Source organism: Hipposideros armiger, unplaced genomic scaffold (genome assembly GCF_001890085.2).
Source record: "Hipposideros armiger isolate ML-2016 unplaced genomic scaffold, ASM189008v1 scaffold_222, whole genome shotgun sequence".
NCBI lineage: Eukaryota > Metazoa > Chordata > Mammalia > Chiroptera > Hipposideridae > Hipposideros > Hipposideros armiger.
In genome coordinates this window covers 253,315-271,855 of record NW_017731572.1, presented here as the reverse complement: position 1 = coordinate 271,855, position 18,541 = coordinate 253,315, and the positions used below count along the sequence as shown (strand labels likewise).

Here is an 18,541-nt window from a genome sequence, read left to right as displayed (position 1 = left end):
AGACAGACCTGCACTATCCTTGTGTACCTGTCATACTCACCTTAGCCCAGTGTGTTTGCATACACTGCTCCTATAGCCTGGATTTTGACCTACATTTGACTGGAAATTTAGTGTCTATACTTGAAGCATTTTCCCTGGGTGTTGGTGTCTTGCTTAATGTGGCTGTGGTTCTTTGAGGACCAGCTGACTTCTCTACTTTCTGTTTCAGTCTTCAAAGATTCCTTTAAACTAAAGAATAGCTTAGAACTGAATAACATTTTTTTCTCCTTTTATTTGTTAGTTTCTTTCTTGATTTATGTATTTCCAAACCCCGTACTATAAGCAATAGAAAAGGAAGAAAAGTCATAGGCTACATATTATAGCTTTATCTTGTTTATGAATGGGCGGGCTTAGTGCTACCCCAAAATTCACACTTATTTAAAAAACTTGATTATGTTTTATCTAGCATTATTTGAAAGTAAATTTTACATCAACAATTCTTTCTGTTTTCATTTCTCTCTCAACCTATAAATAGTGTAAGGCACAGATTTACATATATTATTTGTACATCTCCTGTTACCTATACACTGGTCATTTTATATAAACATTTTGTTATTAACAGTATTTTAGAATTGTTAAAAATTTTAATACCCCATTTTTGTTTTGTTACATCTTTTCAGGTCACCTTTTCTACAAATGAAAATATCAGAGAGGGTGTGTGTGTGTGTGTGTGTGTGTGTGTGAATACATATAAAAAGAGACGGTCATTTATTTACAGCTTGGACTTTGTGGGTATTGACTGGCCAGGCAGATTTCTTGGGAAGATTTGGGAGATCTAGCATTCATCATGATAATTAGGGATAAGTAGGACGGACAACCAGTTCAAAAGCAAGAAAAAAATGGAATAAGGAATATTTGAGAATTCGTATAATTTACATATTTAGTAATGATGCCCTGAGAATTAAGTGTAAACTGTTGTTTAAACTTTTAGGGCTTGTCTCAGAACTAAGGTTGACTAAGTGTTTTTTTTCTGTGTAACAGTGGCAAAGACTTACATTTGATTTATGTTGGATTTAAAAAATGCAGCTGTGACCCTGATAGAGTTGAATTGAGGTAACTGAAGAAAGAAGCAGACTGTCAGTGTTTGTGTAGAAGACAGTAAGAACAGGCTTTTCCTGCTGACCTGCTTCAGCTTGGGAGTCAGCAGGCTGATGATAAACTCGCTGCTTCTGATCTTGACTGGGCTGTGTGAAGTGCTTCTGCCCCTTCCAGGTTTCTGAGGCCTGTATAGAAGGACAAGATGTAATCAGCACTCATTTTACAAGCCTCTAAGTGACTTGACTTTTCCTTGACACGTCTTGACAGAAATATCAGCAATGTAATTTGTCTTTTGATTTAAGACTTATTATTTGTCTTTAGTCTATAGGAATGGTGATTTCTTTAAATTATTTAACATAAAAAGTGTATAAAGGGTAGAATTTAAACGTTTTTCCATAGAAGCCCTTCTATATTACTTTGTAAGATAGTCTTAATTGGTAATAGAAATAACTCATTTCATAGTACTTTCTGAGGTATGTCAGTTTATTTATCTTGGGCATTTCTCAAACCCCAACATAATCTCTTAAAATGTATACAGCCTATTAGGAATGAAAATCTAATCAAGTTTTATCTCATCAACATTAGGAAATTGTTGATGTGTTCAACAAATTTCAAGTAAATAACTGATTCATTCACTTATATTCTGTCTGTCTGTCTCTCTTTGTCCTTTTGGTTTCAAAAGAACTTTATTTTTCAGGATATAATTTTCATTTTCCACTTGTATGTAAGACTGAAAAAACATATTCACTTTTTTTCCTTTGTATGATGACCAATTTGGATTTTCATAATGTCTGGTAAAGAAATTATTTAGCAGTTCCTCTAAGACTTATTTTCATTGAGAGGCTTTTTATTACTGATTCAGTCTCCTTGCTTGAGAGAGATCTGTTCAGATTTTATAATTCTTCTCAGCCAATTTTGGTAATTTGCGTGCTTCTAGGAATTTTTCCATTTCATGTAGGTTATCTAATGTTGGTATACAATTATTCATAGTATTCTCTTGTAATTCTTTTTACTTACGTAAAATAGGTAGTAATGTCCTCACTTGGATTTCTGATTTTAGTTATTTTCGTCTTTTCTATTTTTTTCTTAGTCTAGATAAAGGCTTGTCAATTTTGTTGATCTTTTCCAAGAATATACTTTTGGTTTCTTTGATTCTCTGTTGTGTTTCTTTTCTTTTTCTTTTTTTTTCTGTTTCATAGATTTCTGCTTTAATCTTTATTATTTCCTTCCTTCTGCTATCTTTGAGTTTAGTTCTTCTTTTTCTAGTTACTGAAGGTATAAAGTTATGTTATTTGAGATCTTTCTTCATTTTAATACAGGTGTTTACAGTTACAAATTTCCCTGTGACCACTGCTTTGAATCCTATAAGTGTTGGTATTCAGTGTTTTCATTTTTATTCATCTTAAAGTATTTTCTAATTTTCTAGTGTTTCGTCTTTTGACCCGTGGTTATTTAGCTGTGTTGCTTAATTTCCATATATTTGTGAATTTTCCAGTTTTCCTTTTGTTATTTATTTCTAGCTTCATTCCATTGTGTTCAGAGAAGATACTTTGTATGAGTCAATCTTTTTAAATTCATTGAGACTTGTTTTGTGGACTAACATGGTCTGTCTTGGAGAATGTTCCATGTGCACCTGAGAAAAGTGTGCATTTCTGCTGTTGTTGGGTGAAGTGTTTTGTATATGTCTGTTAGGCTCAGGCTGTTCATATTGTTGGCCAAGTCCTCTGTTTCCTTATTGATATTCTGTCTAAATGTTCTGCCCATTGTTTGAAGTGGGGTATTGGAGACTCTATTTATTATTATCAAACTGTCTATTTTTCTCTCCAGTTTTGTCAGTGTTTGCTTTATTTGTTTTACAAATCTGTCATTTAGTGTGCCTTCGTTTATCATTGTTATACCTCTTTTATGCATTGACCTTTTTACTGATTTTGAATGACCTTTGTCTCTTGTAACGATTTTTTACTTAGACGGTTTTACCTAGTATTAGTATAACCACCCTAGCTCACTTTTGATTACTATTGTATTGAGTATCTTTTTCCATTTTTTCTCTTTCAACCTATTTATACTTTTGGATCTAAAGTGAGTCCCTTATAGGCAGCACACAGTAGGATCATGTTTCTTTATTCGTTCTGCTAATCTCTACCTTTTGATTAAAGAGTTTAATCCATTTACATTTAAAATAATCATTAATAAGCTAGAACTTCTGCCACTTGTTCTTTGTTTTCTGTATATCATATCTTTTTTGTTATTCATTTTCTCTGTTACTGTCTTTTTTTATTTAATTTTTTTTGTAGTGTACCTTTTTGATTTTCTTCTTGTTCCTCTTCTGTATATTATTTAGATATTTCTTAATGTTTACCATGTTTATTGCAGTTAATATCCTAAATTTATAACAGTCTAGTTTGAAATAATACCAACTTAGCTTCAAAAGCATACAGAAACTCTGCTGATATGCAGTTTCATCTCCTATGTATTATTGTCACTAATTATATCTGTAAACATTGTTTAATAACATAGGTTATAATTATTTTATGCATTTGTCTTTTAAATCATACAAGAAACAAAAAAGGGAGTTACAAACCAAAAATATAATCATAAGAGCTTTTATATTTACCTATATAGTTACCTTTATTGAAGTCTTTATTTCTTTATATGATTCAGAGTCACTGTTTAGTGTCCTTTCATACTTTCTTTTATCTGTGACTGTCTTAATATCTCCTTCAGTGTTGAAGGACAGTTTTGCTACATATGGAATTCTTGGATGACAGTTTTTTTTTTCTTTCAACAATTTAAATATGTCACTGCATTCCCTTCTGGCATCCACAGTTTCTGATGAGAAATTAGCTATTATTCTTGGGGATCCTTTGTATGTGAGGAATCACTGCTTTCCTGCTGTTTTCAAGATGCTCTCATCTTTCAACAGTTTGATTATAATGAGCCTTGATGGGAATCTCTTTTTGTTTATTCTACTTGGAGTTTGTTAAGCTTCTTCGATGTATGGATTTATGTCTTACCAAACTTTGGACAGATTCTGGCATTCCTTCAAATATTTATTCTACCCTTTCCTCTCGTCTCCTCCTGGGACCGTTATTATGAGTACCGTATTTGCCGGCGTATAAGACGACTGGGCGTATAAGACGACCCCCTAACATTTCCACTCAAAATACAGAGTTTGTTATATACTCGCCGTATAAGACTACCCCCTCTTCTGCACACCTTCCACACACCAAATAAAAGGTAAAACAATATCAGATTTGATTTGGCCCACTGAAGTGCAAACAAGCGTATTGTATTTCGTGTCACCACATAACCGTTTTGGCGATGTTGAGCCAACATGTCTGCTACATGTTTTTCGAGTTCTGGCCAGTGTGGGGTGCCTCTTCTTAATGCACACTTACCCCTTGGCATACTCTTTAATGCTTTCTCATTTGATTTCCAGTCCCGAACCATCTTTTCTGTTACTCCATATTGTCTTGCAGCAGCACAATTATTATTTTCCTTAGCAAAGTTTATAACTTTCAGTTTAAAATTTGCATCATACTTCTTTCTTTTGGCTGGTGCCATGATAGGGATGATAGGGGTTTGACTGGTCGACATTTTCTATGCTGTACTGTACAATGGTGCAGTATTGTGGTTGGCTGTTGGCTGTATACAAAGCCTGATTTGATTGGTCCCTGCTCCCTGTTTGCCCGCCCTGTCACTATAGCAGTCTGGTCCACCCTTGCATCAGGATCTCCCTGGGACCTCACTAGTGCGCAAGTGCGAGCTCTTCAACAGTCTAACAGGCACCATGATAGCGCAAAATCGCGAATCTTCAATGCATATGTAAAGAAATATACGGTAACCCGAATTTACCACACTCGCAAAATCGCATAACAGCAAAATTGCATAACAGCCGAGCATACACCCAGCAGCGCTGCTGATGCCTGAAGGTATGTGGAATGAAGTGGGCGGGCATCGGGAGGCCACTATGGCACGGGGCAAGCACTATGGGCAGTCTATCTGAAGTGTACCTGGCGTATAAGACGACCCCCCACTTGGAGGCATATTTTTCAGGGCCAAAAAATCGTCTTATACGCCGGCAAATACGGTATGTTGGTACACTTAATGGTGTCCCACAGGTCTCTGAAGCTATGCTCATTTTTCTTCATAGTTTTTCCTTTCCACTCCTCAGGCTAGATAATTTCAGTTAACCTATTTTCAAGTTTGCTGACTGTCTGCTCAGATGTGCTACTCAAGTTCTCTAGTGAATTTTTAATTTCAGTTATTATACTTTTTAGTAGCAGTTTTTCTGTTTGGTTCCTTTTTAAAATTTCTGTCTCTTTATTGATAGTTTTTGTTGAGACATCGCTTTCCTGGTTTCTGTAACTCTTTGTCATGGTTTCCTTTGCTCTTTGACCATATTTAAGAAAGTTAATATAATCTTTGTATAATAAGTTCAGTGTCTGTACTTCCGTAGGTACAGTTTCTATTCGTTTCTGTCTGTACTTCCGTAGGTACAGTTTCTATTCGTTTCTCTAGTGAATGGGTCATACTTTCAAGTTACTTTGCATGATTTGTAATTTTTTTCTCAAAAACTGGACATTGTGAATATTATAAGGTGGGGACCCTAGAACTCAGATTCTTTCCCTTTCTGCACCATATGTTTTTTCCTTGCTGTAGGGTATAGCCGTTTCTTTAGTGATTTTTCTAAAGTAATGTTTTAAATAATCTGTATTCTAAATTTTATGTGATCTCTGATATCTCTTGTTTGGTGTTTTGATGTAGTTAGTGTTTTGATATAGATTTTTTTGAAGGGGAGGGGTACTAGGATCCAAAAAGAAAAAAAAAATTCCACAGAGGGAAAAAAACCCAAAAACAGCTATTTCAGTCTTTGAAGACTGGCTTTGTGTTGGGACATTCCTTCAGGCCATTTACAAATCTGCCTTAACTTCTACTTCCTGCTTGACCTAAGCCTATAGATCAGCCAGAAGTTACAGTTTTAGGTCGTCTAGGTCTTTTGTGTCGTGCCCTGGCAATACACGTGGCTTTCTAAATTTCCCAGTATACACTGGTGACTTTTAGAGTTCCCAAAGAAACTCTACCCTTCACTTTTTTCCCCAGGCTTTGATGCTCTATTGTGTGCCTCAATCCCAATCTGCTGTACCAGGCATCTGTGGGTTATTCATTTGCCTTACAGTGTTTTCCAGAAATGCCCGCTGCTTTTCTGCCTCTAGTGAGTTCCAAGTTAGGCAAAACATAGGCAGGCACCTTGCATCTATCCTTTATATACCCCCCCAGACAGCTTAGAACAGACAAACACAATTCTTTTTTTTTTTTTTTTAAGATTTTTTATTGGGGAATTGGGGGGATGGGAACAGTGCTGGGGAATTGGGGGAAGGGGAACAAACAAGTTGCTGTCATTTTGTTCTTCAATCTAGTTGTGGAGGACGCTTGCTTCACTGGCCCAAGCTGGCACCATCATTGCGCTCTTCCCGGGCGAGGCAGATCAGTCCCTGGCTTCTGGACGGCTGCTCACGCTGGCTGCTGGCCACACACGGTAGCCCATGGCAACCCACTGCAGGGGGGGCTGCAGCCTACGCCGTCGCTGGCGACTCACAGCAGCCCAGCCTGTTGTTCAGCATCTTAGCTGTGGAGGGCAGTGTCACTGGCACTCATATGTGGGATCTGAACAGGGGCCCTCTGGCGTCCCAAGCCAGCTCTTAACCAACACGCCACTCGGCCAGCCCAAAACAAGCAGAATTCTTTACAAGTGAGATCTGCTCTGCTTCTCTCCCTCCCTCCAATCCTCACCCAGTTCACTGGGTCAAGTAAGAATGCTGCCATTTTTAAGTTGCCTTTTTCTTGATTCAGTGTTTTCTTGGTTGCTGCAAACCTTGGATTTTTTTCCAGAGTTCTGACTAAGTGGATTGTGACAGTTTTTGCTTTATTTTTCAATCTGGAGAGCTATTCCCTTGGAGCTACCTACTCTGCCGTTTTTGCTGATGTTGCTCTGTATGTATATCATTTTTCTAGGGCCAATTAAGTTTGGGAATCACCGTACACTATTTTAAGTTTTATAGATCCATAGTGTATTAGCATACTAATTAAAAGTACTGAGAAAAGCCTCAATAAAGAAACATCTTTTCTAAATCTAGCATTTCCCAAAATGCTTGTCAGTGGAACCCGCTTTGTTTTGTGGCATGCTGTTACTAACTGGAAGAGTTTCTAGTCTATGGGAAACAGCTTATTCAACAGTGTTATGAATGATGTAACTGTCTATCTTAGGATTTTCAACTGGAAAAAATAAATTTTCTTCAGTATCGTCAGGCAGGACTCTACCATAATTGTTTTTATAGCTTTGCTAATCAGTTAAATTCCAGTTCTTTATTGGCTTAAAATTAAGGGCTTAAGACCATGGGATACCTACCACCTTGTATTCACTTGGATACCTAGAATTGGCTAGTCAGATAATAACCAGTGTTGCTGAAGGTGGGGAAAAACTGGAATCCTCACTGCCAGGAGGAATGTAAACTTGTGCAGCCCCTTGGGGAAAAGAGTCTGGAAGTTCGCACACATCTAAACACAGAGGTAATTGGACTTCCAGGTCAATACCCATGAGAAATGAAAACGTATGTCCATTCAAAAACTTGCACATTAATGTTTATAGCACCTAATTACATGAAGGGAACCAAAAGGTAGGTACAAATAACCCAAATGTTCACCAACGGACAAATGGGTAAGCAAAAGGTGACATCTATGTAGACTGGAATATTACTCAGCCTTGAAACGGAATAAAGTACTGATTCATGCTACAACAAGATAAACCTTGAAAACATCATGCTAAGTAGAAGAAACCAGATACAGAAGAAGATCACACAGTATATGATTCCATTTGTATGAAAGTCCAGAATAGGCATACCTGTAGTGACAGAAAGTAGATTAGTGGTTAGTTAGAGCTGGCGGTGGTGGGGCAGCTGCAGTAGAATATGGTGGTGATGGCCAAAGGGTGTGGGGTGGGAAAATGTTCTAAAATAGACCCTAGTCGTGGATGCATGTATCTGTGAATATATTAAAAGCCATTGAATTGTATACTTTAAAATGGGCAAATTGTATGTGGATTACATCTCGATAAAGCTGTTTAAAAAACAACCAAAGGCCACCATTCTCTGTGAGTCAATGCTGAGACTGCTGGAGGCATGTACAGTCCCTGAGCATTTTGACTTCACAAAAATCAGGTTTAGCAAACAACTGTTGGCAATACTGCTGCCATCTTTGGAAACGTGGTTTTGCACCTGAATAACCAATACTCTTTCTTTCTTTAGCAGTTTGAATTGCTTATTTCTGAATGTTAGAAAACAAATGTATCTCATAATCTTGGGTATAAATTCATGGTGATTTTCTTCTAAAAAGAGCTTTTTACTTTAATTTTGAGTTTCTTAGAAATTCCTAATATTTGTTGCCTAGTAAAGCATAGTGGATAGTCAAGGAAAGATTCCAGATCTGATATTTTCCTACCTTGAATGCGTGTATCACTTTCCCAAATGAGACTCATGTGCTACTTTTTCTGTCTCTTTGAGACATATAGGTTGAAATCCCACTGCATTATTTCTGTTTTTTTTTTAATGTTAAATAAAGTAGCTTTATGTTTGAAGAATTCTGTTGATAGTTTTGTAAATGTGTTTTTTGTTTGTTTGTTTAAGATTTTATTGGGAATTGGGGGCGGGAACAGTGTTGGGGAATCAGGGAAGGGGAACAGACAAGTTGCTGTCCTTTTTTCTTCAGTCTAGTTGTGGAGGACGTCGCTTTACTGGCCCATGATGGTATTGTGATCATTGCACTCTTCTCGGCTGAGGCAGATCAGTCGCCAGCCATTGGATGGCTGCTCACGGCAGCTCACAGCAGCTCCCACTGCCGGCCACTGGTGCTGGCTGCCAGCCACTCATGGTAGCTTAGGGCCGCCCACTGCAGCCCTGTTGCAGCCTACACCATCTCCGGCGACTCATGGCAGCCCAGCTCTAGGTTGAGCCGTTGTTCACCATCTTAGCTGTAGAGGGCAGTGTCACTGGCCCATGTGGGATCTGAACCAGCGGCCCTGCTGCTCAGAGCTCGCGCTCCCAAGCCAGCTCTTAATCAACAAGCCACTCAGCCAGCCCTGTAAATGTGTTTCTTATTGTAAGATTATGTCCCTGTTAAAAACATAACAGGGAATAGTAAAATGGAGACTTAATCACCCATAACTCATTCATAAAGGGGCAAAAATATTCTGTGACATTTTTATGTAAATATAATCATATTGCATATATATTTTTCATCTGCTTGTAGGTGTTTTTCCAGGTTGATACATCTTCATGTATAATGAGTTTGGCCATTAAAAATTAACTAACTTTCGGGCTGGCCGAGTGGCACGTTGGTTAAAAGCTGGCTTGGGAGCGCCAGCTCTGAGCAGCAGGACCCTGGTTCAGATCCCACATGAGGGCCAGTGACGCTGCGCCCTCTAAAGCTAAGATGGTGAACAACAGCTCGACCTGGAGCTGGGCTGCCATGAGTCGCCGGTGACAGTGTAGGCTGTAGTGGAGTTGCAGTGGGCTGCCGTGAGCTACCGTGAGTGGCCGGCAGCCAGCGTGAGCGGCCGGCAGCTGTCGTGAGCTGCCGTGAGCCACCGTGAGAGGCTGTCCAATGACCGGGCAGCAACTGCCTCACCCGGGAAGAGTGCAATGATAATACCAACATGGGCCAGTGAAGCGACGTCCTGCACAACTAGACTGAAGAAGAAAAGGACAGCAACTTGTCTGTTCCCCTTCCCCGATTCCCCAGCGCTGTTCTTCTCCCCCAATTCTCCAAAAAAATCTTTTAAAAAAAGCAAAAAACAATACCACCAACTGTCTTCCCTATGTTGTACTTAAAAAAAAAAAAATTTAACTAACTTTCTATTTTTACATGCTTAAGTTTTTCTAGTGCTTTGTTGTACTAAATACCGCTGTAAACATTTTTAAACTGCTATCATCACACAACTCTATTATATCTTTTCTTGTATTGAAAAGATTCACACATCTTGGGATCTTTGGAAACATTGTATGATTAAAAGGGTGTGCTTTATAAATAGGTATCAGTCTGTGTCAGTGTTACAGTTTTATCTTGTCAAGTTAAGAGTCCAGAATGGAAATTCTTTTTAATTTAGTGGGGTTTTTTTTGTTATATATTTTTAAATTATTGATAAAGTTAGATATTTTTGCATTTTTTTATATTTGGCAACTTTTATTCACTATCCTTTGCCATTTTTTCTGTTAGAATGTTAATCTTTTGTATTGGTGTAAAATGTAAAGATAATTTTAACCTCTTTCTTATTATGTTACATAGTTTTCTCAGAAGTTGTCTCTTATTTTAAAATTTTACTTATTTTTGTTGAATTACAGAAATAGAACATTTTAATGTGGTGAGCTTATCAATTGTTAATTTTGAGGTTTCTAGCTATTGTCATGTCTTGAAAGATTTTTTTTATGCCAAGATTAGAAATAGTTGCACAAATTTTAGTACATAAATTTAGGCTTTTGCTTTTTACATTTCAATTTTTAATTCTACTTTAATCAATATTAGTGTATTATCAAAGGAAAGAGTATAATTTTTCTCCCCACAAATGGTTAACCAGTTAAAATTTTTATTTTTAATTATCTGCATTCTAACTCCATTGTTTAGAATTGATACATTAGTACTAAATTCCTGGATTTGGAATTGTTTCTGAACTTTATTGTGTTGTCTTTCTGAGTTTTTCATATGAATATGAGTATTATTTAAATAAAACTCATCAGGAGTTTTATTGGCATTTCATTAGACTTATAAATTAATTTGATTATTGCTGTTTTATAATATTGAGTCTTCCCAATGAAGAATACGTTATTTCTGTCCATTCACTCAAGTTGTCAATGTGTTTCTTGGTAATTTTTCCTTCTTATAGGTTATACACATTTCTTAATAAATTCTTATTTACAAATTTATTGTCAACTCTAAATACCAGTCTATACCTGCTGTCTCTGCTTTTTTCCTTTTATTCTGTTTGGACCCATTTTAAGGGGTTCGTTTACCCCCATCACTCCATTTTAACCACTGACGTCAGTGTGAACATTATCTCACATGTTGCCAAAGCCAGTGGTCAGTACTAACTCATAATCTTCTTTAATCTACCTGGAAGGCTTGAAATAGGTATTCTTGAAACACATTTGTCACTTGGTTTCCATGGTGTTGCACTGTCTTGGCTGCCTTACTGGTTCTCTCCTCTTTCCTGCTTCTCTAGATCCTCCTCAGCTTCCTGACCTCTTCATGTTTGTATGTTGCAAGGTTGAGTATTCAATCTCTTTCCTTTTCTTAACTACCCAAATTCCTTTAGTGAGTTCATCTAGTCTTAAGGATTAATACTATCTGTCTCTTTTGTTCAATGATGTGCAGTGCCGGTCACTTAGTAGATGCTCAGGAAAGTGATGAATGCTGATGACTGCTTTCTTGCCCACACCTCCCCTGTAAATTCCAAAATCATGTATCTGGTTTCCTATTTTCCACCCCTTTTAGATTCCATAGAAGTTGCAAATACATTATGTCTAATACCGAACTCTTGATCTGTCTCCTCTCTGCTCCCTACAAAATCTGTGAGCTGCCTCCCCTCCCCAGTTCTGTATTTCTGTAAATACCAGCTCCATCTTTCCATTTGCTCAGGACACACACTTCAAAGTTTTATTTTTCTATTTTCAACGTAATGCATCCTGTCCGTTAGCAAATACTGTCTGGTGTATCCAGAACCCACCCTCTTTTTAAAGCCTCCATTGCTCATTGTTCCAGCCCCTGGCATTTCTCCCCCGCCTTCTTTTCTGTAGTCTCTGGGATGGTCTCCCTGCTTGCACCCTTGCTCTACTACAGTCTGTTCTCAGCACAGGAGCCAGAGTTACCCTTTCACAGCATTGTCACATCATGCCACCCCCTCTTAAAACTCAGTCCGAAGCCCTCCTAACAGGCCTGTAAGGCTCTAAGTGATCCGGCCCTCAGCTGTCTTTCTGAACACCCCCGCTTTGTTTGCACAGCGTCAACCACCACAGCAGCCTCCTCGCTGTTTCACATATACACACGGAGGCCATTCCTAACTCAGGGCCTTTTCTTTTCTCCCTTGAACTCTCTCCCCTGCCAGTCTTTCACTTTAGCGAGGTCCCTGAGCAGGTGTCACATCCTTAGATAACCCTTCCTAGACCACCACATCTAAAGTGGTACCCTGATCACTCTCTTACCTCCTTAAACCTCCTTTGCGTCATAACCCCACCACTGCCTGACTGTCAGCTCAAGTATCTCCTAACTAGACTGGGAGCCCTGGGGGACCATGGTCTTTGTTTAGTTCACTGCTGTATTCTTGGGTGCTGAGACAGTTTTTTGTTGCTGTTTTGAATGGGATGTGTTTTCCTGATTAATAATTGCTAGTATATAAGAAAGCTATTTATACTGACATGTTTATTTTATAACCAGCCAAATTACTGATCTACCTCTTTTTTAAAAATAGGTTTCACATGGTACTCAAGGTACCATTCTGCAAATAATTTTTACCTTATCCATCCTCATATTTATTGATCTTTCTCGTGTGTGTGTGTGTGTGTGTGTTTCTTTTTCTCATATTTACCTTTGTTGCTTTGACTAGAATTTCTAGATTGACGTTGAATGACAATATTAATAGTAGGTTTCTTGTTTTGTTTTTGACTTTAAAACAAATGCTTTTTTCTCATTTGCTAAGTTTGTGTGTACACCTGTGTGTGAGAATATGTGTATATGAGAGAGAAGGGATCACAATGAATTAGGAATGGCTATTAAGTTTTACTAAATGCCTTTTTGGCATTGTTCAGTACATGATGAAATGTTTTTCTGTGTAGCTACTGTTATCATGAATCACAATAACATATTTCCTGTGGTTGAACCATTCTGGCCAGAAACAACCCCTACATGGCTCACGGTTTACATGTTTAATATATTTTTACATTTGCTATGTTAACATTTATGAATTCTGCATAAAAATGTTTAAGTGAGATTGGTTTATAGTTTACATTGTAAAGGTTTTAAAAATTGTATTGGGAAGATTTTCATCTTTATTTTATTCGTACAATGAAAATTATGGATCATCAAGTAAGCAAAAACATATCTTTGGCCTCCTTGAGCTCAAAAATCTTCCACAGATATTAGAACATTTGTGGTAGCATAGTTTTCTGTTTTTTGAGGTTGAAATCCATCTTGGCTAGGAGTCTTTGGGGAAAGACGATTCTTTGAAAAATATGAAGTTTTCCTGTTTCCTTAGCATCAGCTTGTGAGTGTGTATGTGTGTGTGCAGATATATGTATACATATACAGTTTCTTATTTGTTTTAAATGTTAGGTGTAAGAGCAGTTTACTGTGTTTTTTATATCCAAGTGTGTGGTAGTTTTAAATTTTATTCACAGTTTCTTTTTTCTTTTTTTTAAAGATTTTTATCGGGGAATTGGGGAGGGGGTAACAGTGTTGGGGAATTGGGAAAGGGGAACAGTCAAGTTGTCCTTCAGTCGTAGTTGTGGAGGGTGCAGCTAGCTCAGCTCCAGGTCTAGTCGCTGCTGTCAGTCTAGTTGCAGGAGTCACAGCCCACCATCCCATGCGGGAGTCAAAATGGCAACCTTGTTGTTAGGAGCACGTGCTCTCACCAGCTGTGCCATCCTGCCACCTGTTGGCAGCTCAGCGGCAGCTCGGCTCGGGCGCAGCTCACTGGCCCATGTGGGAATTAAACCAGTAACCCTGTTGCTCAGAACTCACGTTCTTAACCAACTGCACCACCCGGCCGGCTCCTATTCACAGTTTCTTTAATACACCTCTATTTAAAGATGGAGGCTAAGCACAGCCTTGAGTGTGGATTTAACTTAGTGACTTACTTCTAATGATGAGTCTATGGCAGAAATGACAGTGTGACCTTCTGAGAGTAGGTCATGAAAAGGCACTGTGGCTTCTCTCTTGCTTTTGGTTCTTGGATTGCCCACTCTGGGGAAAGCCACCTGAAATGCTGTGAAAGATACTCAAATGGCTTTATGAAGAGACTTATGTGGTGACGAACTGAGGCTTCCTACAGTAGTCATGAGAATGAGCTTGGGGACAAATTCTTCAGCGCAGTAAAGCCTTCAGCTCTAGCTGCCATCTTGCTTGCAGCCTCATGAAAGACTCTGAGTCAGAAGCACTCATGAAAATGCTCCCTAAACCCTGACACACAGAAACTGTAAGATAATAAATGTTTGTTGTTTTAAGCTATTAAGTTTTGAGGTAATTTGTTACACAACATAGCTAACCAATATAAAGTGTTTAATTGATTCTTGTTAATTTTTGGCTTATTACTTGCTTTCAAAGCATTTTTTTTTTAAGATTTTTATTGGGGAATTGGGGGGATGGGAACAGTGCTGGGGAATTGGGGGAAGGGGAACAGACAAGTTGCTGTCCTTTTGTTCTTCAGTCTAGTTGTGGAGGACGTTGCTTCATTGGCCCAAGTTGGCACCATCATTGCACTCTTCCCGGGTGAGGCAGATCAGTCGCCGGCTTCTGGACAGCCGCTCACTGTGGCTGCTGGCCGCTCACGCTGGCTGCTGGCTACATACGGTAGCCCATGGCAACCCACTGCCACAGGGGCTGCAGCCTACGCCGTCACCGGCAACTCAAGGCAGCCCAGCTCCAGGCTGAGCTGTTGTTCAGCATCTTAGCTGTGGAGGGCAGTGTCACTGGCCCTCACATGTGGGATCCGAACCGGGGCCCTCTGGCGTCCCAAGCCAGTTCTTAACCATCGCGCCACTCGGCCGGCCCCAAAGCATTTTAACGTGTACATTTTTGCCTTTTGGGACATATTACGATTCTTTTTAGTATGATAAATGACCAGTTAAAAATGAAATATTGGAAAAGGTCTGTTCTGAATTATTAATTACATTTATTCAATGCTTATGTTTTGCATCTTTAATCCAAAAAAAATGAGAAGCATTTGTTCAAAATTTGTTAACATTGTGATTGTCAATTTTTCCTTATACTTTGGTTTTTATTTTATATGTCTCAATACAGAGTAACCTCAGTTGTGTATTTATTGTAAATTATATGTTTTGGATAGAAAATTGTTTTAGCTATCACTTTTTTGCTTTTTTGTTAGTGTTACATACCCTGTTCTCTAAGTTGGTATTTCCCTGTTATGCTTTTAAAAAGCTTTTTGTTTTTTATACCCACACTTCTTTTTTTTAAAGATTTTTTATTGGGGAATCGGAGAAGGGGAACAGACAAGTTGCTGTCTTTTGTTCTTCAGTCTGATTGCGGAGGACATTGCTTCACTGGCCCATGTTGGTATTATCATTGCGCTCTTCCCGGGTGAAGCAGATTGGTCGCCGGCTATTGGACGGCCGCTCTCGGCGGCTCACGCTGGCTGCCAGCCACTCACGGTAGCGTATGGCAGCCCACTGCAGCAGGGGCTGTAGCCTACACTGTTGTCGGCAACTCACAGCAGCCCAGCTGCAGGTCAAGCTGTTGTTCACCATCTTAGCTGTAGAGGGCGCAGTGTCACTGGCCCTCATGTGGGATCCGAACCAGGGCCCTGCTTCTCAGAGCTGGCGTCCCAAGCCAACTCTCAACCAACTCACCACTCGCTGGCCCCATACCCATACTTCTGATTTAGATTTAGGATATAGAGTCCTTAATTAATGTCATGGATCTTAAATCTTTCCTTCTCTCAAAGAATAATTTTCAAAATGTTAAAAATATTACACATACAAATTAAGAATGAACATGTGTCAGAAATATATTTAGCTCATTAATGAGAAAGCTGGACAGACAGGTTGGTGAAACTGACTTAAAGAATGTTTGGGTATTTCAGTATTTATAGTCACTGAAGAAAGAATGTTGGAATGAGATGGCTAATTTACATACAACACTGCTAATTATCTTCAGGTCAGTAAAACAATAACTCTTGGGGTTATTGGACAGAAATCATTTACATCCAGACTTGACAAAAATCTCCCAAGTTATGTAACTTAAGTATCTGTGCCCTAATGAATAATAAATACCAAGTGAAACAAACGTGCACTTAAATAGTTCTTGGGTAGGCTTGTTGGACAGTGCTCCAGTATGATGCTGAAAGGAATTGGATGGAATCTTTTTTTTTACTTATTTCGAGGAATTTGATAAGTTTTCCTAACATATGCATGCTAGAGATTCCAGCACAGCATGTATGTACAGTCAGAATGACATTACCACATAACCACAAATGCTAGCCACTCATTTTAAGTATACAATTTGAATTTTGGCAAATGTAGTTACTCATATAATCACCTCCTCAATCAAGATATAAAACATGCATATCATCTAAAAATCATTGGTCCTATTTTCTGTCACTATAAATTTGATTGGCTTTTTTTAGATTTTCATATAAATGGATATAATCTTGTGTGTATTCGTTCATTCTTTTTATTGCTGAGAAGTTTTGCATTGTATTGATACACCACAATTTATTTATACGTTCACCTGTGGACATTACTGTATTTTTTAGTACCTGCTGTGTCTCTCCTTTTATTTAAGGCTTTTTGCTATCAGCAGTGTTTTGTAGTTTTCAGTGTGGAACTCTTAAGCACCTTTTAATTTTATTTTTAAGGGATTCATGTTTTGATGCTACTATTGTAATGAAATTAAAAAATATATTTCCAGTATTTTGCTATTACTATAGATAAATACAACTGATTTTCATATTTTGACATTGTGTCCTGTGACCTTGTTGGTTTAGCCATTAATTTTAGTAGAAGTTTTCTATGTAAACGGTTGTAGAAATTCAAATGTCTATGAATAAAGGCAGTGCTTTATTTCTTCCTTGCCTTTTTGTACTGGCTAGGACCTCCCATATGCTGCATAGGAGTAGTGCTTTGTAAATGTGATACCTTACATTGATTTTCAAATATTAAGCCAGTTTTGTATTCCTGAGATAAACTCCACTGGGTCATGTGTTGCTGGATTAGATTTGCTCATATGTTGCTAAACATTTTTGTGTTTAGCGGCATATGAGGGATTTAGCAACACATGTATATGAGGGATTATTAATTGTGTTGTAATGTCTTTGTTAGGTTTTCATAATGATTATATTGGCCTCATAAAATGAGCTGGGAGGCATACCTTCCTCTATTTTGGGGGGGCGGGGAATTGTGTAAGATTGGTATTGCTTGCAATGATCCCATCCAGGTCTGGACTTTTTTTCATGGAAAGGTTTTATTAAAAAATTCATTGAAAAATAGTTTTAAGGCTATTCAGATTTCGGTATTACTTTTGACGGGTTTTCATGTTCAAAGAATATTCATTTCATCTTTTTCTGTAAGATCAGTAGTAGTACCCCCTCTTTCATTCTGATTTTGTAATGTGAGTCTTCTTGACTGTTGGTCAGTTTAGCTAAAGGTTTGTCAATTTTGTTGATCTTCCCAAAGAATCCACTTTTGGTTTTGTTGATTTTTCTCTTTGGTTTTGTTGTTGTTGTTGTTCTCTATTTCACTTATTTCCACTCTACTTTTTATCACTTCTTGCTTCTACCTGCTTTGGGTTTAGTGTGTTCTTGTGTTTCAAATTCCTTAAAGCTGTAAAGTTAGGTTATTAATTTTCAGTTTGTCTTCTCTTATAATACATGCGTTCAATGCTATACATGTCCCTCTGAGCACTACTTTTGCTGCATCCCACCAGTTTTGATAAGTTGTCATTTCATTTTCATTTACTTCAAAATATTTTTTACGGTTTCTTAGACTTCTTCTGTGATGCATGTATTAATAATATTTAGAAGTGTGTTGTTTAATCTACAAATATTTGGGGATTTTACAGGTATGTTTTTGTTACTGATTTCTAATTTAATTACTTTGTGGTCTGGAAATATGCTGTGTGATTTCATTTTTGTAAAATAAGGTGTGTTTAATGGCCCAGAACCTGGTCTATACTAGTGAATGTTCTGTGTGAGCATGAGAAGAATGTGTGTTCTGCAGCTGTTGGATGGAGTGTTTTCTCTCTTGGTCAGCTATTGGGGATTTTTATGTAATGTCCTATCAGGTAAATAAATATATTTGTAACTAAAAACAACGTAAATAGCTTCCAGTGAAAATTTATGCAGCCACAGTACTCATGTTCGAAACAAAATATGTAGGTCTCCAAATGAGATGTTGCTGACAGGCAGAGAATATAATACAGTCGACTATTATGCTTCTCTGGACATGTCTTTCAACAGCAGTTACTCTCAGTCTCAGCTAAGGATCCATTGTCTGCTCTGTGCCCCTCATACCCTCTCTCTTTTCTTCTCCATCCCTCACACTGTGTAAACAATGGTCTCATTTCAAGGAAATGTAAAGATGCTCCCTTCACAGAACTTACTAAAAATGATTTTTGCTATTTATATTTAGGACAATAAATTACTATGTTGACGGTGTTTCATTTTGTTAAAAATGACGAATAGACATGT

At 38.0% G+C, this 18,541-nt stretch overlaps 1 protein-coding gene across 4 annotated transcripts in view; it reads left to right on the top strand.

Annotated features, from left to right (window-relative positions):
• Positions 1-18,541, top strand: part of MAP2K4 (mitogen-activated protein kinase kinase 4) — a 127,075-nt gene that overhangs the window by 95,937 nt on the left and 12,597 nt on the right. The gene's annotated exons all lie outside the window — the stretch shown is intronic.